Genomic DNA, 27,334 nt, shown 5'->3' on the forward strand with positions numbered 1-27,334 from the left:
GCAGTGAATATTTTGGTACATGACTCTTTTTGAATTATGGTTTTCTCAGGGTATATGCCCAGTAGTGGGATTGCTGGGTCGTATGGTAGTTCTATTTTTAGATTTTTAAGGAACCTCCATACTGTTCTCCATAGTGGTTGTATCAATTTACATTCCCACCAACAGTGCAAGAGGGTTCCCTTTTCTCCACACCCTCTCCAGCATTTATTGTTTGTAGATTTTTTTTTTTTTTTTTTTTTTTTTTTTTTTTTTTTTTTTTTTTTTTTTTTTTTTTTTTGCGGTACGTGGGCCTCTCACTGCTGTGGCCTCTCCTGTTGCGGAGCACAGGCTCCGGACGTGCAGGCTCAGCGGCCATGGCTCACGGGCCCCGCCGCCCCGCGGCATGTGGGATCTTCCCGGACCAGGGCACGAACCCGTGTCCCCTGCATCGGCAGGTGGACTCTCAACCACCGCGCCACCAGGGAAGCCCTGTTTGTAGATTTTTTGATGATGGCATTTCTGACCGATGTGAGATGACATCTCATTGTAGTTTCGATTTGCATTTCTCTAATGATTAATAATGTTGAGCATTCTTTCATTTGTCTGTTGGCAATCTGTATATCTTCTTTGGAGAAATGTCTATTTAGGTCTCCTGCCCATTTTTGGATTAGGTTGTTTGTTTTTTTGATATTGAGCTGCAAGAGTTGCTTGTATGTTTTGGAGATTAATCCTTTGTCAGTTGCTTCATTTGCAAATATTTTCTCCCATTCTGAGGGTTGTCTTTTCTTCTTGTTTATTGTTCCCTTTGCTGTGCAAAAGCTTTTAAGTTTCATTAGGTCCCATTTGTTTATTTTTGTTTTTATTTCCATTTCTCTAGGAGGTGGGTCAAAAAGGATCTTGCTGTGAATTATGTCATAGAGTGTTCTGCCTAAATTTTCCTCTAAGAGACTAGTTTGTTTCTGTATCTATGAGTCTGCTTCTGTTTTGTTATATTCACTAGTTTGCTTTATTTTTTAGATTCCATATGTAAGTGATAACAAACAGTATTTGTCTTTCTCTGTCTGACTTATTTTACTAAGCATAATACCCCCTAGGTCCATCCATGTTGTTGCAAATAGCAGAAATTCATTCTATGGCTGAGTAATACTCCATTGTGTATGTGTGTGTGTGTGTGTGTGTGTGTGTGTGTGTGTGTGTATATATATATATATATATACACACACACACACACACACACACCCCCCACATCTTCTTTATCCATTCATCTGTTGGTGGATACTTAGGTTGCTTCCATATTTTGACTTTGTAAATAATGCTACTAGGAGCATTGGAGTGCACTTATCTTTTTGAATTAATGTTTTCACTTTCTTTGGATATATACCCAGGAGTGGAATTGCCGGATCAAATCATAGTTCTATTTTTAGTTTTCTGAGGATATTTCATACTATTTTCCATCGTGACTCCACCGATTTACATTCCTACCAACAGCATATAGGGTTACCTTTTCTCCACTTCCTTGCCAACATTTGTTATTTGTAAACATTTTGATGATAGTCATTCTGACAGATGTGAGGTGATATCTTTGTGGTTTTGATTTGCCTTTCCCTGATGATTAGCAAAGTTGAGCATCTCTTCACATGCCTGTTAGCCATCTGTATATTTTCTTTTGAAAAATGTCTATCCAGGTCTTCTGTCCATTTTTAAAATCATGTTGTTTGTTTTTTGATATTGATTTTTAAAATCATGTTGTTTGTTTTTTGATATTGAGCTGTTTAGATGTTTTGGATATTAACCCGTCATCGGTCATCATTTGCAAATATTTTCTCCTGCTCGGTAGATTGTCTTTTTGTTTTGATGATGATTTCCTTTGCTGTGAAAAAGCTTTTAATTTGAATTAGGTTCAATTTGTTTATTTTTGCTTTTGTTTCCTTTGCCTTAGGAGACAGATCCAAAAAAATATTGCTGCAATTTATGTCAAAGAGTCTTCTGCCCATGTTTTCTTCCAGGACTTTTATGGTTTCTAGTCTTATATTTAGGTCTTGAATCCATTTTGAGTTTATTTTTGTATATGGTGTGAGAAAATGTTCTAATTTCATTCTTTTCCATGTAGCTGTCCACTTTTCCTAGCACCACTTATTGAACAGAATTTTTCCCCATTGTATAGTCTTATGTCTTTTTGTGCCAGTATCATGTTGTTTTGATTACTGTAGATTTGCAGTATACTCTAAAGTCAGGGAGCATGATACCTCCAGCTTTGCTCTTTTTTCTCAAGATTGCATGGGCTATTCAGGTTTCTTTGTGATAGCCAGATTATTAATGTAACTATGTTATTTTGTCTCTCATTCCCTTGCTCACTTGCATTTTCCCTTACTCCTGTTTCCTATGTTTATAGTCCCAAATAAAGTAGCATCATTTAAGTTTTTACCTCAGGCTCTCCTTTTTGGGGAATCATGTTGAGGATGTTTGTTACCAAATTGACCCTAAAAAGAAAGCCTGAAAAATAGGATTTGGGAACTGTGTCACTCATTTCTTTAATAGTTCTATGGATTCAATTGCTAGTGTGATGGTGATGTCTCCTAGTAAGATACATGTCTGAAAGAATATTGGAAATAATCATGTCAGTAATGTTTTTAGGTGCCCAGTGGTATACAGCATGTCACAGAATCCTCTCTAAAGAAAATTTCAAGTATTGCATCTTATTCCTCTATCACTAAGAAAGACCTGCAGCCCCTGGTAAACCTATTTGGATATGAGAGGCAACATATATGAAAAGATATTCTAATTCATTTATTGGTCAACTCAAAGATTCCCAGTTTCAAGTCTGGCCTACAACATGATGAAACTATGCAGCAGGTTTAGGTTACAAAGTAAGATGCCCTATGGTCATTCAGAATATGTGATCTAACAGAACCAATGATGCTTAAGATATCTGTAGTAGATAACAAAACTTGTGGACTGTCTTTGTCAATTTCTGAAACAAAAGTCACAGTGCAGATCCCTAAGGTCCAGACCCAAGGCCTTACTTACTTCTGAAGTAATCACTCTTCATTTGAAAAAAACCCTCCCACATGATTTGGAGTTCCAGTACATTTACAAGAAATAGTAGAAATAGAAGGAGAAGTGGCCTAAAGTACAGATGCACATGAACCCATGGGCAGTGGTAAATGGCTTAGTTACAGTTAGAGTCTAGAAAGACTCTAGAATATAAGGAACAAGCTAATCTGTAAAAAGGATATGTGGAAGTGACCAGACATTTCCTTTGACCACTCTAGTGTCTGTACTGTGGACATCTGAATGGAGTGACTGTGATGGCAGGGGTTGTGGTTATGCATGTACCCAATTGTGGGTGTCCCCTCTTGCCTAGGCTACTATAGCCACTTCCACTGCACAATGCTTAACCTTCCAGAAGCAGAGACTGGTGTTGAATACTTAGTTAGCACCTATTCACTAAAGAGTACAGTACTCCTTCTATTCTAAAAGATCTCATCAGACATATATCTTGGATATCTAATTGGCTTCTCCAGCTTAAGTGCCTCCACTTCTACCAATCTGAAAAACAGAAAACACTGAGAAAAAATTTAAAAAAAATAGAGTATGGTTTTTCTCCTACAATTTGTTAATATGATTTATCACATTGATTGATTTGTATATATTGAAGTATCCTTGCATTCCTGGGATAAAACTCACTTGATCATGGTGTATGATCTTTTTAATGTGCTGTTGGATTCTGTTTGCTAGTATTTTGTTGAGGATTTTTGCATCTATGTTGATCAGTGATATTGGCCTGTAGTTTTCTTTCTTTGTGACATCTTTGGTTTGGGTATCAGGGTGATGGTGGCCTCGTAGAATGCGTTGGGGAGTGTTCCTCCCTCTGCTGTATTTTGGAAAAGTCTGAGAAGGATAGGTGTTAGCTCTTCTCTAAATGTTTGATAGAATTTGCCTGTGAAGCCATCTGGTCCTGGGCTTTTGTTTGCTGGAAGATTTTTAATCACAGTCTCAATTTCAGTGCTTGTGATTGGTCTGTTTATATTTTCTATTTCTTCCTGGTTCAGTCTCAAAAGGTTGTGCTTTTCTAAGAATTTGTCCATTTCTTCTAGGTTGTCCATTTTATTGGCATATAGTTGCTTGTAGTAATCTTTCATGATCCTTTGTATTTCTGCAGTGTCAGTTGCTACTTCTTTTTCACTTCTAATTCTATTGATTTGAGCCTTCTCCCTTTTTTTCTTGAGGAGTCTGGCTAATGGTTGATCAATTTTATCTTTTCAAAGAACCAGCTTTTAGTTCTTTGCTATTGTTGATATTTGCTACTGTTGCCTTCATTTCTTTTTCATTTATTTCTTCTGATCTGATTTTTATGATTTCTTTCCTTCTGCTAACTTTGGGGGTTTTTTGTTCTTTCTCTAACTGATTTAGGTGTAAGGTTAGGTTGTTTATTTGAGATGTTTCTTGTTTCTTGAGGTAGGATTGTATTGCTATAAACTTCACTCTTAGAACTGCTTTTGCTGCATCCAATTGGTTTTGGGTCGTCATGTTTTCAATATCATTTGTTTCTAGGTATTTCTGATTTCTTCTTTGATCTCTTCTCTGATCTCTTGGTTATTTAGTAGTGTACTGTATAGCCTCCATGTGTTTGTATTTTTTAGAGATTTTTTCCTGTAATTGATATCAAGTCTCAAAAACCATATGATCATCTCAATAGAGGCAGAAAAATCTTTCAACAAAATTCAACACCCATTTATGATAAAAACCCTCCAGAAAGTAGGCATAGAGGGAACTTACCTCAACATAATAAAGGTGATATATGAGAAACCCACAGCCAACTTTGTTCTCAATGGTGAAAAACTGAAATCATTTCCCCTAAGAACAGGAACAAGACAAGGTTGCCTAGTCTCACCAGTATTATTCAACATACTTTTGGAAGCTTTAGCCACAGAAATCAGAGAAGAAAAGGAATCCATATTGGAAAAGAAGAAGTAAAGTTGTCACTGTTTGCAGATGACATGATACTATACATAGAGAATACTAAAGACGCTACCAGAAAACTACTAGAGCTAATCAATGAATTCGGTAAAGTAGCAGGATACAAAATTAATGCACAGAAATCTCTTGCATTCCTATACACTAATGATGGAAAATCTGAAAGGGAAATTAAGGAAACACTCACATTTACCATTTCAACAAAAATAATAAAATACCTAGGAATAAACCTACCTAAGGAGACAAAAGACCTGTATGCAGAAAACTATAAGACACTGACGAAAGAAATTAAAGATGATACAAACAGTTGGAAAGATATACCATGTTCTTGGACTGGAAAAATCAACCCTATGAAAATGACTACACTACCCAAAGCAATCTACAGGTTCAATGCAATCCCTATCAAACTACCAATGGCATTTTTCACGGAACTAAAACAGAAAATTTCACAATTTTTATGGAAACACAAAAGACCCCGAATAGCCAAAGCAATCTTGAGAAAGAAAAATGGAGCTGGAGGAATCGGGCTCCCGTACTTCAGACTATACTACAAAGCTATGGTAATCAAGACAGCATGGTACTGGCACAAAAACAGAAATATAGATCAATGGAACAGGATAGAAAGCCCAGAGATAAGCCCATGCACATATGGTTACCTTATTTTTGATAAAGGAGGCAAGAATATGCAATGAAGAAAAGACAGCCTCTTCAATAAGTGGTGCTGGGAAAACTGGATAGCTACATGTAAAAGAATGAAATTAGAACACTCCCTAGCACCATACACAAAAATAAACTCAAAATGTATTAAAGACCTAAATGTAAGGCCAGGCACTATAAAACTCTTAGAGGAAAACATAGGCAGAAAATTCTATGACATAAATCACAGCAAGATCCTTTTTGACCCACCTCCTAGAGAAATGGAAATAAAAACAAAAATAAACAAATGGGACCTAATGAAACTTAAAAGCTTTTGCACAGCAAAGAAAACCATAAACAAGAAGAAAAGACAATCCTCAGAATGGGAGAAAATATTTGCAAATGAAGCAATGACAAAGGATTAACCTCCAAAACTTACAAGCAGCTCATGCAGCTCAATATTAAAAAGTAAACAACCCAATTCAAAAATGGGCAGAAGACCTAAACAGACATTTCTCCTAAGAAGATATACAGACTGCCAACAAACACGATAGGATGCACAACATTACTAATCATTTGAGAAATGCAAATCAAAACTACAATTAGGTATCACCTCACACTGAGTGGCTATCAAGCAAAAAAATCTACAAACAGTAAATGTTGGAGAGGGTGTGGAGAAAAGGGACCCCTCTTGCACTGATGGTGGGAATGTAAATTGATACAGCCACTATGGAGAACAGTATGGAGGTTCCTTAAAAAACTAAGAATAGAACTACCATACGACCCAGCAATCCCACTCCTGGGCATATACCCTGAGGAAACCATAATTCAAAAGGAGACATGTACCACAATGTTCATTCAAGCTCTATTTACAATAGCCAGGACATGGACGCAACCTAAGTGTCCATTGACAGATGAATGGATAAAGAAGATGTGGCACATATGTACAATGGAATATTACTCAGCCATAAAAAGAAAGGAAATTGAGTTATTTGTAATGAGGTCAATGGACCTAGAGTCTGTCATACAGAGTGACATAAGTCAGAAAGAGAAAAGCAAATATCATATGCTAACACACATATATGGAATCTAGAAAAAAAATGGTTCTGAAGAACCTAGGGGCAGGACAGGAATAAAGACGCAGACCTAGAGAATAGACTTGAGGGTATGGGGAGAGGGGAAGGGTAAGCTGGGATGAAGGGAGAGAGTGGCATGGACATATATACACTATTAAATGTAAAACAGATAGCTAGTTGGAAGCAGCCGCATAGCACAGAGAGAGCAGCTTTGGTGCTTTGTGACCACATAGAGGGGTGGGATAGGGAGGACAGGAGGGAGACATAAGAGGGAGGGGATATGGGAATATATGTATATGTGTAGCTGATTCACTTTGTTATAAAGCAGAAACTAACACACCATTGTAAAGCAATTATACTCCAATAAAGATGGTAAAAAAAAAAAAGAGTAGTTCCTCAGTAACTTGGGAAACAAAATGGACATATCTCTAAATTCATGTAATTTTATTCCAAGAGAGAGAGAATGAAACAAGAAAAGCATTTGAAAAAAAAATTATTTTAAAAACCTTCTGATAATTATTGAAAGATATAAATTTACAGTTTCAAAAAGTTCATTCAACCCCCAGCAGTGTAAATGCCAAGAAAATCCCAGCTAGGGACATTATTGTCAAACTGCTGAAAGCTGTTTGGAAAAAGAAAAAATTTTTCACAAGTGAGAGTGAAATCATGTGTCATATATAGGAAAACAACAACTTGAATGTTGACTGACTTCTCATCAAAATCCATGGAGGCCAGAAGAAAGTAGAACAATAAAGTGCTGAAGGAGAATTCAAGCCGTAATTCTATACAAAGTGAAAATATCCTTCAACAATGGAGGTGAAATATAGACATTTTCTGATAAAATAACACCACGAAAATCCATCATTAGCAGAGTTGCACTATAATAAATGTTACAGAAAGTTATTCAGATTGAAAGGAAAGGAATTTACAGGAAACCTAAGAGGTTCAAGAAATATATAAACATAAAAGACTATTTTTTGTTACATTTTATGAAATATATTTAACTAAAGCACAAATTATAATATCTTATTGTGAATTTATAACATATATAGGTGTAATACTATAACAACTATAGCATAAAAAAATGGAGCTAGATATCGTAATTGGACCTATGTTATTGCAAGATTTCTATGTTTAAGAAGATGTGGTCCAGAAAAATTAAGAATGTATGGTAGGATCCTTTGAGCTATCACTAAAAACCAATATAAAAAGATATAATTAAGAAAATAATAAACATTTAATTTAGGATGTTTGCATGATGACTCTGTCAGTGCTATCTGGATGATACAGAAGCAATGGAAATAAAAAAATCTGCCAATTAACTCTCTAATTTTAATTCAAAGGGTACCATTCATGAGAACTTTCAAGCATTTAATCTTTTCCAGTGAGGAAAGAATGTGAACAAAAGTTAGAATGAGATCTTCTATAAGAATTTGTGCTGGCTGGCTATTTTGTGGTATCACTTATTGCCTTAATACTTGAAGATATTCAATGTCTAGGATACAATCCAAAGTTATTTGTCTTACAAAGAAATAGGAAAACATGATTCATTCCCAAGAGAAAAAAAATAAACAATAAAAATTGACCTCAAGATGATGTGATATTATCCATTGTTACATATTTACACATTGTTACCTGATTACAAAACTATAAAAAGTTTTATGTAATAAATGATTTTGAAACATGTATAAAATGACTAATGTTCAATAGGAAGTCATTATACTATAGTGGTTTAAAAAGCCGTCACTAAATCAGATGTACATCACTAATCAATTTTTAAAAATGTTTGTCACCAGGAGTAGAGCAATGGTTGTCTGATTGGGTAGAATTGGGGTAACTACAAAGTGATATGACAGATCTTTGGGGAGTATTGAAAATGTATATTTTCACTGGGGTGGTGGTTAGATGAACATATACATTTGCCAATACTCATTTATGTGGGCACTGAAAACAGTGCATTTTTGTATGTAAATTATACCACAAATTTTTTGATTTATTGAAAGAATGTAGAGCAAGTTTATTAACTTATGGTATTCCTAGAAAATAAAATAATCACAATCAGTAGTTATTAGTCAAACTATCATTTGATTTAAATTTATACTTGAAGAAAAATACTTTACAACAAAAATTATTTCTTCAAATTAGCTACTTAATTTGGAAACACAGGGATTTTATGTAACAACTTTGACCAGAACACATTTTTTTTCCTTAAGAGAAGGACAGCGTTTCAAGTGAAACCCAGAGAAGAGAGTAAGAGGGAAAGGGATAAAATTAAGTAGCATATTCCTTGTTAATGAACCACCAGAAATTGGGTATAAAATGTAGACTTCAGAAAGATAATACAGGTAGTTGAGAAAATGAAACAGAGTAATGATCCAGAAACATCAAAAAGAGCTGCAGGTTCAGCTTTGCATCTTTACTATCAGCAAATATAGTTCCAAGGACATTGTAATGGTTTCATCATTACTCTTCTGTGTTTCACTCAGGTTTAATGTAATAGCATGCTTTTAAATTCTGAGCTAATTGGATGTTCCAGTGTATTAACTTTTTCCCTCTTTTTTTTTTTTTTTGCCAGTTAATATCTATATTATTAAAATCCTTTGGGATCTCTACTTTCATAACTATTTTATTTGGACTTTTAAATTTATATGATAGAACCATACCCTATAACTTTATTGTATTCATTCATCTATTTATATGGTAAGTCTTTATGAACTATAATATACCATGTGTATGACACTACCAGATACTGGAAAGCATGGAAAAGAAATATTGACATGCTGCCTATCCCAAGGATTTTACATATGAAAAAGCAGAGATGGAAAAACAAACAAATAAACAAGTATCAGAGCAAGGTCAAATAGAATTAATTACCAAATAAATTATCTAGACATCTAATCAAGATTATAATAGCTAAAAAGGTCAATGAAGGTTACAAACTCTAGTTTAGAACCACCAAAACTAAATGAAGCTTGAGCTTGACCTTGGGAGATAGTATGACACATACAGGAAGACTAGACTATTCTGTAGTTTGTTTTCACTTTCCCAAGTACAAATAAAGAAAAAATATTTTGTAACATATTTTTATCATAACTACTCATTAAGGACTTAAGCACAGCTTGCATTTTATAACAAAGATTAATTTTATTTTTAAAATGGAAAAAGGACATTTTCAAAAGAGTATATTGCCCTCATAGCCAAAAAACCCCAAACTATTATATTTCTCTCCTGAAGCCACTTTCATGAAACATCAGATGCAATATGCTACTGGGGAGAGAAACAGATTTGTATGCATGAGTTCATACTTCATTGGCTCCTTTCCCATGCAAAATACAACCCAAATGTATTCTATGGCTATCAATATTATAAGCTAAATGCAAAATTATTTCTTGGCTATAATTTTAATTACTGTATATGATCTATGTAAAGGGAGGATAAAAATGAATCCAAAGGGAATCTAAATATTGTTAAAATATAATATACTAAGTAATATGGGGACATTAGATTTGAATGGACTGATCCACTTGGAAAGAAGTAGCACTACAGATACATTTAAAACACTGTTGTTTTGTAGAGACTTACAGCCATATAGCTAAATTTTTCTTGGCATATTGGCTGTCTACTAGCAAAATAATCAATCATTGGCATTTTAATAATTACATATATTTTCATTCAGAATTATAGGACTCATGATAATAAGCACTGCTCTATCCTGTTGTCTCTAGATAACATTCCAGAAGATTTCCAGATATAGGCATTTTTCCTATAATACCATAAAAAGTATTTATTTATAGAAAATATTCTGCAAAATCTTGTACTAAAAATAACAGGGCTAGTGAGAAAAGAATTATAAACAAATCTTAATAAAACTCAGTAAAAGATAAAGCTTCATAATCAAATCATATAGATATACATACACATATGTATACATATACAAACATATAAAATATTTATAGATAAATATATACACATATAAAAATACATATATATATGCACTCTTTTTATTAGGAAATATATCTTAATCAAAAGAGTTGCACAGTTACATATTCACAGACATTTGCACCCATTATTACTATCAGTCAATCCTTTTCAACCTTAAGCCTTGAGTTTGTGCCTAGATCTTTGAGATATTATCCCCTGGAAGCATCTGCTCTTTGGTACAATTCAATTCTGTCAAAATGAAGGATACCTGTTTGTTCTCTGTATGATTAATTGTGTCAAGGGAGATAGCCTAAGTGGCAGGATGACTACACACAGTTTCCTCTTCTCTCCCAATCCTATTTAAGACATGGCAAGTCCAAAAATAACTAATATGAACCTACTGTATAGCATAGGGAACTCTACTCAATACTCCATAATGACCTATATGGGAAAAGAATCTAAAAAAGAGTGAATATATGTATATGTATAACTGACTCACTTTGCTGTAGACCTGAAACTAACACAACATTGTAAATCAACTATACTCCAATAAAAATTAATTTAAAAACAATTAAGGATCTAATCCAGTGTGTAGATTTCTTCATCATTCTTTTTTACAAAGTTTGCTCACCCTTGTTTTAAATGATGCCTGAACTTCTTGTGTCCCTTTTCTCAGCATATTGTTGAAGCTGAAATTAATCATCAACAAATAGCATTTCGGAAATTTAAATCCCCACTTTAAACAGTTCCTTTCAGACTATGATATCAAACCCAGTCCCTTCGTCCAAGTGTATAAATTTTCTCTACCACCTCTCTATCTCTGGCACCCACCTTAGTTGGGCTATATAACTTATGGATGACTGTAATTATTTATCTCCACCAAAAAAGAGACCACAGAAAAATTACCTAGAAAACTGATAGAGTAATTTTTGTTAGATATTAACCCAATAAAAATAAATCAAAGTTAGAAATTGATGAATATTTATTATATTATTAGGCTGTTTTTTCAGCTCCATGGAGTAGTATATAGATATTTCTATAAGTGATGATATGCACTTTTATCCTAGAGATTGGAGAGGAAGGCAAATTTGCCTACGAAATTAATCCAATTTGTCTTTACAAATTAAAATGACAAAATTGAAATCCTGAATATATCATCATCTAAAGCTGAGCTGTGGACATGGAGAAGGCTACATTGCTTAATATTAGAAAATGGCAGGTGCAATGGGTAGTCTTATGTGTGCACTTGGCTAAATATAGTTCCCAGTTATTTAATCAAACACTAATCTAAGTGCTGTTGTGAAGGTAAAACATCTACAATCAGTTAATCTGTTGACTTCTGATCTGTTGCTCTCTATGTCTGTCTCTTTTTGTCTCCTTCTGGCGCTTGCTCTCTCTATAGATAGGTAGATATATAGATAGATAGAAAGATAGATAGATATCATACTGGTTCTATTTCTCTGGAGAATTCTGATTGATAAGTCAGGACTTGGGGGGGGCGTCCTAGCAGAAGCATATGATAGGAAAAACTTGCCAGGGGCTTCTAATTTTTTCACAGATGGCAGGGTAATTGAAATTAAGCACCAATGACACCCAGGTTCTTGGAGCTGAGGTCATGGTGGTTTTTCATAGTTAATGCAAGAAGCAGTCATATTCACTTTTCTTTTCCCCATCCTAGACATGGGCTATCACACAGGCTTGTAGCTCCCCTGCCACACACACACACACACACACACACACACACACACACACACCCCACATATTTTCTTAATTAAAAAAAAAAAAACAGATTCAATAAAAATAACTCTTCTTGGAAAAATTGTGCTGTGTTCTCATAATTCAAAAGGATATTAAAGATTAGGGTTAGGCTTTAGTGGAACTTAAATAATCCATTTCCTTGACCCTCAACTCAATAGGCATTTTGTTGTTATTTTACTTTTTTGTCAGAGATCAGGGAATCCTTTATTGGTCAGTTCACACATGTAATGCCATCTACATCGAGAATCATGTTGTTCTTGTTTTGTAACATCACTTTCGTTACCAACTCTTATTCTACACGTTAACAGTACATGAGGTGACTTGTCTGCCCAGCATAGGACCTTGCAAATATAATTTTTTTTTTTTTTTTTTTCGGTACGCGGGCCTCTCACTGCCGTGGCCTCTGCCGTTGCGGAGCACAGGCTCCGGACGCGCAGGCTCAGTGGCCATGGCTCACGGGCCCAGCCGCTCCACGGCATGTGGTATCTTCCCGGACCGGGGCACGAACCCGTGTCCCCTACATCGGCAGGTGGACCACTGTGCCACCAGGGAAGCCCCAAATATAATTTTGATAGGATACTTTTAGATGTGAGTTTAAAATGACTGGTTTACTCTTTACTATAGTTCCTAGTTCATGCTTATAGCTAAGACGCCATTTCATGTTTATTATTTAAAAACCCCATAGAATTCTCAAAGATATGTGGGATTGTCCATTCTGAAGATAAAAACTTTTATCCCAAGATAGCATCAAAGAGGAGATGGTATGAAAGCTGGATTTTAAACCCCTTAAGCTGATAATGACACATAAATAAGGAAGAAGTTTGTGTAGATAGAAGAACAAGGTCTGTTCTAAGAAAAGAGGCCAATCCTCTGTGCTAGAGATAAAAATAACAGGTTATAATGGGGCAAAGCACAGGGATATTTCTTTAAGTATATTTGACACAGTTATAGTGAGAAGTTGTAGAATTGCTTTTCCTAGACAACTTAGTTGCTTAATTTCTTTCTAAAATGTGCAGATCAGGAGTTTGTGCCTATAAGCTCAATGTCAGCATGAAAAAATATATATACCTTGCTGTAATATGGAAGAGTAAGCAGGATGGGTGTTGGGGAGAGCTATCAATAGGAGGCTGGTAGACTTGACTTACGGAAAGTGCTTTTCTCTTTAATAAAGTTTTTAATTTTGAAAAGTAGTAATTTAAATTAATTGCATATTGCCTATTGGTCCCAACTACTTAAGCATTAGTCATCTGTTGATTACATAATAATATTAGCTACTGACTTGTAAATGATGATTCTGATGAGCTTCAAGAGAATATAAAATAATTTTATTCCATCTCTTTTAAACGTTTAACTGAATGCATTTTTCTGAAAATTAATTTCCAGAGCCTATTAATCAAAGTTTTCTAAAATAAAGGTAAACTTCAAATTATTTAATGCAGACTAAATTAATACAGTTCAAAATAATATTTGTTTTAAAATATTCATGTCTTTTCTGTCCCAGTCATGTACATTGACTTCTTCTCAGTTATGATATGCAGTGTAATTATAGTACATGGATTTATTTGTTTATATCCTTTCTTTTTTCAGAGTTAAAATTGTCTACATAAATACCTATAACACAACACGTTAAAATAAAATTTAAATCAGATGAATGAAGTTAATCAAAAGAAAAATTAAAAGAGGCAGATTATGATAAAGTCAAAAGTGAGATTAATATAAAATTTAGTCAATAAACTTGCCAAATGTGGGAGAAAAATATACTTCTTTGCAATGTCAGACAAAGGTCAAATTACAAATCATACCACCTGTAATAAAAGATAAGTTAGGTGCACAGAAGTAGCCTAATTATTCCACATGCTGAAGCTAGTGAAAATGTCCTGTGAGTTTTCAAAAAGAGAATTATGGTACAAAACAAGTTCCTCACCACCATACTTGCTGTGAACACAGCAATGAAATTTTTAAAGGGACTTTTGGATAATATCCTTCTGGGAAGGCTGAAAGCATAATGAGAGCAATCCTTTTAGCAATCAGAATGATTTAGCCCAACTTCTAGATCAGGGTAAGATGAAGAAACTATACTCTCTTTCCCATGAATTAAAGCTAAAAACCCTGACCCAAAATGTTCACTTGATATCAACAGATGATCTCCAAGAGAAACACTCTCTTTCAGGTCAGAGAGGTTGGAAGGGCCACCTCTGTATATGAGTGGGAGGAAATCTTTTTGTTTTCTTTCTTTTTGTACTCTCAGCACTGCCTCAAAGCAAGTCCCTCTTAAGAAGCAGCACTCCTGTGTCAGGAGGGCAACAGCAATGACGATGGTCATGGCAGTAGAAATGGCAGTCACCCAAGCATCTAAAATACCGATAAAAACATCCTTCTTTCTGACAAGTGAAACTGAAGAAAGAGGCTCCTGTGGCCAAAATACATAGAGGGAATCTCCATTGCTTGTTCTCTATTTTTTCTCTCATCACTTTTCGTCAAAACACACCTAATCACAGAAAGCTTGAAATAGCACAGAGGACAAAAACTTCAGCTTTCTAGCCAAAGCACCAAAATCAGTCCCCTGGAAGCTAAAATATGTGAGAGAATCACAGAGAGGAGAGAGCTGGATAAAGGGATCCTTTAAAACCCTGTTTATTTAAAGTCCTGGACTCATTTCTGATCTGTGGAGGTGAGGAAATGATACAAAACAACAGAGCAAAGCCTTTGAGAATGGAAATACAATGTAGATGGCCACCTAGGTGCCATTTTGTCTCCTGAGAATTGGACACACAGAATGGATGAGAATAACACTTCAAGACTTTGAAATCAAAGATGAGATTGGAATCACAGGCCACACAGAAGGTGAATCTGGACACAAGTGGTCTATAACTAACTGCTAAAAGACAGAAAGTACCCATTCACCAGATGATTTTAACAATACCGAGTCATAACATAACATTCAAAATTTCTAGGATGTAAAACAAAATTATTCAACATAAAAAAGAGCAAACAATGTCAAAAGTCCTGAAGAAAAAAATCTAATCAATAGACAGCAAGCATAAATAATTCAAATGTTGAAACTGTTAGACAAACACTTCAAAGTAGTTATTGTATCCATGTTTTTATGAAGAGTGAAAGCCCTTGAAATTAATGGGAAGATAGAACTTATCAGCAAAGAAACAGAAACTATAAAAATGTAACAATGGACACTTTAGGAAGAAAAATAAATTAAAAGAAATAAAAACTTCAGAGAAATTCAACAGCAGAATAAAAATGACGTGTCACTGAACTTGCAAATGATCAATAGAAATTATTCTATATACATAACTGCAAAATAGCCATTATAATGAAAAAAAGCCTAAGAGACATGTGTGACAGTATCAAAAGTGTTAGCATCCAAATCTTGGTAGTCCCAGAAGTACAGGGAAAATAATGCAGTGCAGAAAAAATATTTGAAAAAATAAACAGAGGGGACAAACTAAAAACTATTAGTTAGAAGGTCTAAATCCAATATGGTACATACAAACCAACTAAAAGAGAAAGAGTGTCAGATTAGATAAGTCAAGATATTTTTTATATATAAGAAACCTTACATGAAATGAAATAACAAAGTTATAAGAAAAAGGATGGAAAAGATGTACTATGCAAACACTAATCAAAAGTTGGAGTGGCTATATCATGATCAAAAAAGGAAACTTCAGAAGAGGGAAAAAAGTCAGGAATTAAAAGTCATTAAATAATGATAAAAGGGTTAATTCACTAAGAAGACAAAGCAATTTTAATGAAACTTAGAGCTGCAAAATATGTGAAGCAAAGACTGACAGAACTGAAAGGAGAAAGAGAAAAATCTATTTTTGATATATACAACACGAATGCATCTCAAAAGTGTTATGCTAAGTGAAAGAAGTTCATTTGGAAAAGTTACATGTTGTACGACTGCATTTATATGACAGTCTGGAAGAAAATCCCAAACTAATATATATGTGGTTAACACAGTATAAAAGTGAAGCTGTTTGTGGGAATATTTAGGGTAACAGCCAAACTTGTTCTGCATCCTGATTATGGTAAATGTTGTATAATGATGCACTTGTTAAAACCCACAAAATAATACACTGAAAAGGAGTGTATTTTACTGAGTAATGTATAAATAAGTAAATGAACTGGTGATGCAATTCAAGAATACACCCCTCTGGCTTAATTATGGAAAAACATAAAACATCCGAAATAATGGATCTCAAGTTTCTCAATTGGGAGAAATATTTTGTGGGATAGATTGCATTTTCTTTTCCTGATTCTTCATACCTTTCTATGTGACTCCATAGCCTATTGCACTGGAATCAGATTCTCTTTCTCCACAGTATTGAGATTGGGCTTAGCCATGTAGTCTTCTTTGGCCAATTACATATGGGCAGAACTAAGACTGTGCCAGGTGTGAGCCTATTCCTTAAGAAATATCAAGGGTTTGCTTCCATATATATGGCTTTTCTGTCATTGCTAATAAAAGAATATGCCCAAACTTGTTCATTTGCCTAAGGAGGATGAGAGATATCCACAGCAGACCTGATTTAACCCACAGTTTGAGGCCCAGAAAAACCCAGCATAGAGCAACCAACCAGTGACTTGCTGATATATGAGTCCAAATACATTATTATGTTTTAAGCCATTGAATCATGGAGCTGTTTATTAGGCTGTGTAATGCCCACATATGATTAAATAGGCTTTATGATATTAAAAAATGTTCTATATCCTTATATGATATAATTATGCTGTTATTATCAGTTGATATAGAAAAAGCATTAGAGAGAAAACTGCTATAAATCAAATGAAAATTTTTAGAAAGTTACATGTTGTTTTTCACAACACTGTCTTTATATACTTAAAACTTTAGAACATATACTAACTTTATTATTCACTCTAATTAATATTCCTGGTATGATTTTGGAAATTCTTTGCAATTACTTCATATTTTCTCCCTACCTCAACCCAGGCCACTCCTACCCACCAGCATACCCATGAAAAAATGTAGACTCATTGATGGACATCTTTGATCTAGAAAATTGTTGAAATACTTAGATTTAAGGCAAGTCTCTACAGATATAATTTCTTCCAACTGAAGCTTTAAAAATAGTTAATAGTCCTGAATTCAACACGACATTCTCATTGAAAAGGCTGTGAAATACACCAATTACGGGTTGTAAAATAGGTGTGGTGCCAGTTTTTAAAAATTAGAAGCCAATCTAGGAGTAAGCATAACATCTACCTTAAAAACAGAGGAGCTTGACAAAAATGTGGTGACAATTCCTCATTCTTGAATTCACTGAGTCATCCATTTTAAAAAATTCATCACAAATATTCATTAAGTACCTGTTGCTGCTTAGCAATACATATCCTGCTGCTTAGAGGATACATTCTTGAGTAAAATAGATGGTCCTTGGTCCATGGTGTTTACAGTCCAGTGTAAGAGATTGTCGTAACTTGTATAGTCACCTAAACGTTATATATCAGTAAGCTCTGGCAAATACTCTAACAATAAAAATCATTTGAGAGAATAAAATTGGGACGCTGTCTAGACTGGAAGATAAGGGAAGTCTTTCCTGAAGAAATGACATTTGAGTTTACCTCTAAGTGTCAACAGCAAATAGCGGAAGTCACCAGAAGAAAAGAATTCGTGCCAAAAGACTAAAACTTCATATGCAAAGACCATGCAAACAACTCAAGCGTGTTGTGTCTGAGGGTCAGAAATAAAGCCAAAGGTGTGAGCTCAGAAAGAAAAGTGAACAGTGGCATTAAATGAGTCTGCAGAGGTAGGAAAAGTCTGGACTACACCAGCTCCGTAGGCCATGAAAAAGTTTTACATATTGACATAAAAGCAATTGAAGATGTAATCAAATTAGCGACACGGTCACATTTTTATTTTTGAAAGAAATGGATTCAAATGTGGGAAAACTAAGTTAGGATGAATAGTTAGGAGACCAGGGAGTATTTGACATGAAGAAAATATGACAAATTTGAGATATGTTTAGGAAGTAAAATCAAAGGAGTCCAATGACAGATTAGATATGGTGAAGGAGTAGGAGTTGTGAAGAATGGCTCTTGGGATTCTGGTTGGAGCATATGGTGAATGGAATCCATTCACTCTACTCACGTAAGTAGAGAACCAGATTTCATGGGTTAGATCTTATGGACATAAAGAGTTCAGAGTACTTTTGAAACTTCAAATTTTGTAGGTCCATGCATTTATGATGGGTCAGAAGCTTAGGTAAGAGATTGGGTTTTAAGAAAAGATTCACTTGGAAAGTATTGAAGGTATAGATTTTTTTAAGAAGAGGGTATAAGTAACTATATAGAATTCCTTCAAGAATTCAAGTAGACAAAGACCAAAAATATCAAGGAGGTCATTGATAACATTTTGGATAACTGCAACTGTAGTGTTTTTTATCTCTCTGCGAAGTAAGGGGAAACAGTGAGTAGGAAGAAGGAGATTCAAATTTATGAGATTCAGATTTATAGAAATGTGTCCAGGCAGCATGACTATAATTGGTGACTATAATTAATTCTACTCTATTGTTTTTTCAGTAGTGATTAACTTCCTGAAGATTGTTAAGCTCATATAGCTCTTCAAAGAAGAAATTTGAGGGAGGGACAAAATATCTTTTGTAGTGATATGAACATATCAAGGATCCAATATTCTTTTTCCAAAGAGCAGAGGTTAGAAACGGTCATATCATTGGAGGGACCTGGTAAACAGATGAGTTATTTGCTGGCAGTGTTTATCTTTTTAAAATCATTTTTAATTCCAGGGGGAGGGGGAATGCATTGACTGTTCACACATGGCCATGATTCCCTGGCCTGATTCACGATTTTATGGGAGATCGGGGGAGAATGCATAATCTTAGAAAGCAAGACTAGCTACTTCATCACATAAAAGGATGCCAGTGAAAAAGTTGGCAATGTTTTTTAGCACTAAAATGGTAACATCTGGGCATATATGAGAAGTAGCAACAGGAAAGCAACATTCAGATCTTCACATCCTGAAATAAGATATCAGGCTGAACTGAGAAACCAGTCATGGCCAGGATTTTTCATTGCCAATATAGAGTATCAAGAAGCAGTAGTTTTAAAATACCAACTGGGCTTTCCAATTGCCACTTTTCTATGCATCGTAAGACTTTATAGTTTCTAAATGCAACTCAGAAAACTGCTTTCAACTTCTCAGTATAAAAATATGGCAGGAATTCGTCACAAATTTCATGCATCGTGGTAAAATAAATATTAGTAATATCACTTTGTTTAGGTGTCTTATATTGTTTTCAATAGATTCTAAACTATTATCAGATATTACTCAATTTGTGTGATTTTGAAACAATTTGTTCTGTATTTTAAACCATCTTTAGCTTATATATCTTATAAAAAGGTAGAAGAATATGTGATGGTTACACCTCTGACTATAGTCCCTGCAACTGGAAGTCATTTTAAACTGCTAACTTGTTATTTAAAGGGAAATTACATATTTTTGTTATGCTGTACTTTAATCAGACGTTCAGGGAAGAGAATGGGGGTAGTTTAGAGGGAGCCCCATGAACAAGCTTCCATTTCCATACAAAGCGTATTTACTTATAATTATTTTGGAAGTAAACACCTGGTTTTCTTTTTCAAAATTGGTATCAGTCAGATTTATTTCTCAAAATTTGTATTAGTATTAGTTAGCTTTGTTGTATTATAAGCCCTTCGTCCCCATCTCAGTGGCTTAAAACGTCCACCCTGTAGAAGCAGCCTCTTTGTGGGACATGCATGTCTCCACAGTAGAGAACAGCATAGGCTAAGCCAAACCATGCAATAGGATTTGAAGCTTCTGCTCAGACATGGCGTATATCATGGTGGCTCACTTCCCATTGGCCAAAGTAAGGCACAGTCAAGTCAGAGTGCATTGAGGCAGGAATGAGTATTCTTTTCACAGGCAAAAAGTAAATCACATGGCAACGGGCAAGGACGTATAATCCTACTGAGAAGGGGGAGTGAACACTGTAAAAATTAGTACAATCAAGGTCAGAATTGATGTTAAATGTTGTCATAATATATTGTACTTTAATTATATGGCCCCTTCCAATGAAAATATATTTGAATGAAATATAGTTCATTTAATTAGTTTTTTTATCACATTCAGAAATTTGTACATTTACAGATAGAAGCCAACATTTTAAAACTTTCGATTGTAAATATCAAGGAGAATTCAGGCATGAACAATTGTTAAATAATCACTACTCAAGCACAATAGAGAGAGATAGAGAGAGGCAAATATACTCAGAGAATGAAAATATTATTTTGGGGAAATATTTAATGAAAAAATAAGTTTCAAAGGCAGAATATGAATATCCACCAACTTTGAATTAACTTAGAGCAACAATCAAATCTCACTGAAATCATGATATACTATGATATAAATTCAATAATTCATTTGTTTGACCATTTTACTCAGAAAAAAAGAAATGTTAATAACAATTTCATGGCCACTTTAATTTCAGGTTGACTAATAATACAAAGGATGCAATCTTTAGAAGTATGCAGGGACCTACTCTAGGTATACACTTAAGAGGTATATGGTAAATGTTTAATATTGTTTTGAATTTTCAAACACCTGATGATTTTGTGTTTAATAAATAAATGAGAGCCTATTCTGTTATTTATCAAGTACTTTTTTAAAAAGCCTGTTTAAGTAGGTAGTGTATTCAATAACACTCTACAAAAACTAGATCTCACTTATAAATTTGCATTGAATTCGTTTTTATTTAAAATAAAAGAAAGTGGCGGGGGGTTGGTGGTGTGATAAATTGGGAGATTGAGATTGACATATATACACTAATATGTATAAAATGGATAACTAGTAAGAATCTGCTGTATAAAAAATAAATAAACTAAAATTCAAAAAAATAAAATAAATGTCTATCTCTTTGGCCTAATATTTTGTTAAATTCACCCCTTAAAATCTTTTCATCTTGTAATATGATATATATTTCTAAAACATTTTCAGTATAATAGCCTTTAATACTAATAAAATAATGTGTGTATATATGTCTGAGTGTATGCGTACCTGCAATAATGTATATCAAACTGTTTATTTTGGTTATTTGAAAGTAGAATAGGTGAGAAGAGGATCAAGCATTTAAAAAATATGTTTCTGTGTTGATCTGAATAAGGAGAATATATTCATTTTTAAAAATAAATCTGTCTAATTAAATGCTTAGTCCAGGAAGGGACTTCATACATATGCTTATACATATGTTTTTTTGTTTTCCATACTTTTACTCTGAATTTAAGTTCAGCATAATTCTTGTGAAAGTATTAAGTTCCAAATTATTAAGTAATTGGCTGTTACTCGGTGATAATCCTAGATTCAGAACTCAGTGATGTTAAAAGATAAGTGTAGGAACGTTTTTATTTAATTGGAAAGTTTAACCTCAAAGGGTTTCACTTGGTCTTGTGAAGCCATCAATGTTACTTCAAGGATACTATGCACATTTCTGAATATGAGATATTTCAGAAGGAAAAGGGGCATATCTAATCAATTTTATGACTATGAAAAATCCACGTATTTCTCAATTTTTCCCATACTTATTTGGGTATTACCTAAATCACTTGAGATATTAATTGTATTTATTTAAAATGTGCTACAGTATTTTGCTTGACACTGTAGTATATATGGAATATAATTGGGATTTTATTGTTTGGTAATGAAAGTTTACTCTATTGTCTTCACTTTTTTTTTATAGTTTTTGTTGAGGACATATTCTAATTTATATAAGGAACCAAGGACCTTCTAGGAAGAAAGGAGGTTAAGTTGGTACCCTCTTTCCCACAAACTCGAGGCTACTAAACTCTGTCCTGTGGATAGAGCTGATCTCTTTCAAAACCGGTATCTGGCAAGATTAGTAAGTTTCAAGGTGGGAAAGATATGCTGAAAATACAAAGCTGATTAATCATGGCCTGAAGTTTCTCAGGACAGACACCAAAATTTTCTCAAATGCATCATCCTGAAAGAAAGCAATGCTTAAGAGGAAAGGTGAGTGATTTTTTCAAAGAGCTGCAGTTTGGAAAACAGTTCAATTTTGACATTGGCTCAACTTTGGCAAAGTAAAACACTGGCAGAAGATGGTCCTACCTTATACCTTGTGGGACCAATGCAGGCCAGGGTGAGCTTTATTAGTTACGGAGGACATAAACTGACTGTAAGGTTCACTCCCCACCTCCCTCCTCTGATGCAAAGTAGTATCTGTACCACTTCACAGTGGTACAGATGCTACTCCAAGGGACGCAGCAGCACCTGTGAACAGGGACCTCTTCTGACTGTTTCAGGGACCACACCGGGCTCCTGTTGTGGCTGCAGAGCAGGTCAGAGCCGGATCATTTTGGAGCAATGAGCTTGAGGTTATGATTGGGAAGTTCTCCAGAAAAAGGGGGTAGCTGAGTTTGAGGTCAAGCATTCAGTTCTTAGAAAGTACAAAAAAGACTGGTCCTTTGGACATGAGAAAGGACAGTGTGAACCCGGGGAGTTTCTATGACTTCAACACTGGGGGACCAGGTTAAGAGGAGGCAAGGACAGGAGACTAGACTTCCTGCCAAATTGCTCAATATTTCATGTGCTGCAGTTTGAGGACTCTATTGTTTATAAACTAGGGAGCATGTTATTCATATCTCAAGATTTTAGAGGAACACTTGGATTAGAAAACTATTACTTCATTTAATTTCAAAACAACCTCATTATGTAGAAACTATTATCCTTATTGTATACCATGAGGAAACAAAATTTGGAGAGGTTGTTACCTTGCCTATGGCCACACAGGCAACAGCAAGCACAAAGCTTGGATTTAAAACTAGGTTTATCTGACTCAAAGGCCCTTTTTTTACAGAACCTCAATTTAAAGTAAGTAAACTTTATTATAAACATATTTCAAATATTGAAACTAAACTTTGATCAGTAGAGTGGCTTGCTTCAGAGTCCAGACCTTAATAAGCAGCAAAGCCAAAGCAAGAACACAGGTTTTCCCATAGCTGACATTACATCTCATTGGGTCTCTAAACCATTTCTTCAGTTATTTCCCATTTACTTAATGGAAAAGAACCTCAGGGACATACTACATACTTCATTTAAGATCATCTGCCTGATAATCTTAGATTTTTGAAATCTGAAAGTTTCCTAAGAATGAACACTGAGACATTCTTTACTTTCAAAAATTTATCACCAAGTGTATTTTTTAGGCTAAAGGGAAAAAATCCTTTGGCCAACAATAGACCTCCACATTTGCATTGAAGTTCAGTTCTACAGGATGCTGAAAGTACAGCTTTATCACATACTCATCAGTGTTTTCTTATATTTTTGAAGCATAGAAAGGGAATCATTAATCTTGTTGGACTTGTGACAATTGACCTTCAAAGACTTCAAGTGGTGTGGAGTTCATCAATAGATTAATAAATCTTGAGTGCAATTTTGGTTGAATTAGCAAAGTGTCCAAAATAACTGATTTTGTTTAATACTAATCTTTATTTATGAAAATATAAATTTAATAAAAAATATCAGGAACCTGGCAAAATATTTTAGACTTTGAAATGTTTATAGGCTTATGCTTTTGAGAATATAGGATGAATACATATGGTTAAAATACTTTTAATCTTGATAGTTTGAAGAATTTTTTTTAAAAGAATGTTAGTTTCAAGCTATGAGCTGTATTTATACTTAATATGGTATTAGTGCATGTATTTTCTTTGTTTAATTTTCTTAAATTATTAGTATTGCCAACTAATACAAAGCCTTTTAAATCAATTTTTGTAAGAGGAGAGAAATCAAATATGAAGAAATTTGTTAGGACACTTTTTGTGTTGCCCATGTATAGATTTCAATTAGAAATTATTCCTTTGGTGAATTGACATCTATTTTTTAATCACTTCACCAACTGCAATTTGTGATAAATCAATTTTGAGAAAGAAAAACTTAAGTTCATTCTCTGGCTGGCAGTCAAAATGTTAGGTAAGGTTAAAGCATATTGTTCTAACAAAATTTTGCATCATCTGTACAATGACATCTAATTTGCTTTGACAAAATGAGACTCAAAATCACAGCAGAGAGTAGCCAGTTCAGGGCAATCAACTAATGTACTCTACTTATGCTTTCAGCAAACATTAATTAAGATTTACTTAAAAAATAAGATTTCGTCCTGTCTTCATAAAGCACATAGTCTAATGAGAAGGCAAGCAAATGAAAAGATGATGACAAAATAAAGTCATTGGCAAAGCAAATCAAGGTGTGCCTTGTGTGCTAAGGCACTGGAACTCTATCTATGGGAGATGTTAACATTTTTTTTTTCTTTTAATCATTTAGAAACTTTGGGGAGAATGGTTTAAGACTAACAGGACTGAAGGACTGAAGTCAAGGGGATAACTATGGAGATTGTCCCCATCCAAATGAAGATCTCATCCAGGACAGTGACAGCAGGGCTAATAGAATGTGATACACTTTGAGAGATACTTTGAAGGATAGATCAACAGCATTTGGAAATAGAATATATAATAAAAGGGAAAAGAGGATGCAGTTAAGAATTATTCTGTTTTATTTAATTTTTTGTATTTTTATTGAAGTAGGACTACGTTTCATACAATGTTGAGATCTTAAGTATACAGTTTGATGAGTTTTGAAAACATATACAACTGCATAACCTACAGTTGTATAACCTGTATAACCTACACTCTAATCGAGATATAGTACATCCCTGTCTCCTGAGAAAGTTTCCCTTTTCTGTCCATCCCTCACCTTCCATACGGAACCGCCATTCTGATTTCTATATCGTTGGGTTAGTGTTCTTTGATCTTTAACTTTTTTGTATGTGTCTAGCTTCTTTTTCTCAGCGTGTTTTTGATATTAATTCCTGTTGCTGAGTGTTCAGGTAGTTCATTACTATTTTATTGCTGAATAGTCTTCTATTGTTTAGATATACCATAATTTGTGTATCCATTATTCTGTTAATGGGCATTTAGGTCACTGATAATGTTTTTTGCTCTTTCTTCTGAGACTTACTCTTTGATTCATGGATTATTTAGAAGTATGTGATTTAGTCTCCAAGTCTTTGGAGATTTTCTTATGTTAGTTATGTTGACTTCAAACGTGATACCATTGTTTGATCAAAGAACAAACTCTGTATGATTTCATTTCTTTTAAATTTGTTAAGCTTTGATTTATGGCCCAGGATATGGTCTATCTTAGAATTTGTTCTATGAGCTCTTGAAAAAAAATGTGTGTTCTGCTGCTGCTGACTGGAGTATTCTATAGATGTTGAGTAAATCATTTTGTTAATCGTTTTGAATTCTCCTAAGTCCATGCTAATTGTCTGCCTGTTGTTTTATCAGTTGTTGAGAGAGGAGTATTGATGTCTCCAATATAATTGTGGACTTTATTTCTCTTCAGTTCTATCACTTTTTTTCCTTCTTTTTTTTTCCCCTCATGTAGAATCTTTACTCAATGTCTAATTTATGAATTATAGCGACACACTTTTTATCAAACACAAGAGGAGTAAGTTATCTCAATTAACAAACAATAGATAACCTTATCTCTTCTTTACTCACCGACAGTGTTTTAATTTGTCGATCTTAATTGCCACTTCTTCTGTAAAATGTTTACTAACCAACCATTTACTTTTACTCCCCATACTATTTTCTTCAGTAAAATGAATTACTCCTTAGCTACCCAAGCTCTTTCATAACCAATGCCTCTCATATACAATTAATCAAATTTACTGTAGTTATTAGTACAATAATCCATAAGATTTTACTTCACACTTTAGAATTTTACTCGTATACATATTATCTCATTTGATCCCCTAAACAACCCCGTGAAGTAGTTACTTCTATTTTACAGACAGGGAAACTGAAACAGAAACAATATGATCTGAGGTCATAGAGTTTAAAAAAAAAACAAAAAGACAAAAAAAAAAAATTCAGAAATTGAATCCAGGATTTTTTTTTTCCACTTTTTAGCCATGCCATGTGGCATGCAGGATCCTAGTGCCCCAACCAGGGATTGAACCCATGCCCCCTGCATTGGAAGGATGGAGTCCCAACCACAGGACCACCAGGGAAGTCCCTGAATCCAGGATTTTTAATTGAAAATACTATGTTTTTTTTCAATTCATCAAATATACTGAACTCCTTGAGATTATATTTTCACCTTTATGTAACCACTGCCTAGTGTATACGATGGCAGATACTAAGCAAAGGCATATTGACTAGATTTGAAGTCAACTACTGGAAAGGTATTACATATTTCCTAGACAGTACATAATTTATTGCCTCCTAAAAAACAAAGTACCAGATATAATTTAGTATTACAGAATGATCCATGGAACACCATCAGGGTTAAGAATTTGGTTTCTGATTTTAGAGTTAGGTGCAGATCCTGAAGCTGTGTAAGCTCTCTGGGCCTCAATTTTGTTTGTAAAATGGGAATAATAAATGGTAATTATCTCAAATGACTAGTGTATTGAATGGTAATGCATAGAAGACGCCTAGTATAGTGTCTGGTACATAGAAAGCACTCAATAAAATAGTTAAATGTGTATGAGTATTAATATGAAACTAAAAAGTAGAACTAGTTTACAAAACAGTAATAATCTCATGAACTATGAAGAAGAACAGAGTTAAATTTGCCTAAGTATGTTTTTGAGGTTTTGTTTTTACTTTTTCAACCTTTATCACTTGGCTCTCCATGAGCTATTTACATGAGCTATGAACACTGCTGCTCTCACACTGCTTATCTCTAACAACTTCCATCGCCCTTTTAATGCAAGTAACGTGGAGGCGTACCTGTAAAAAGATAGATGTCCAAAGTGTCTCTCAGGAATCGCGTAACCTTCTAGAGAACTTCCTGGAGTAATGGAAATGATCTGTCTCTTGACCTGGCTGTTGTTACACAGGTGAAGGTATCTGTCAAAACAGTGAAATGTACATGTAAGAAAAGATGTGTA

General features: G+C 34.3%; 1 protein-coding gene across 4 annotated transcripts in view; it reads right to left on the reverse strand.

The window, feature by feature from the left end:
* Nucleotides 1–27,334, reverse strand: part of LOC307195523 (uncharacterized protein) — a 641,668-nt gene that overhangs the window by 75,971 nt on the left and 538,363 nt on the right. For 3 of the 4 annotated variants that reach the window (XR_013830850.1, XR_013830852.1, XR_013830853.1), the window contains exon 3: nt 27,174–27,293. The exons of the other annotated variant lie outside the window; for it this stretch is intronic. The gene's annotated coding sequence lies outside the window, so the exon portion shown is untranslated. The remainder of the gene's footprint in view (nt 1–27,173; nt 27,294–27,334) is intronic. 4 annotated transcript variants of the gene reach the window in all.

Source organism: Stenella coeruleoalba (assembly GCF_951394435.1).
Source record: "Stenella coeruleoalba genome assembly, chromosome: 12".
Lineage (NCBI taxonomy): Eukaryota > Metazoa > Chordata > Mammalia > Artiodactyla > Delphinidae > Stenella > Stenella coeruleoalba.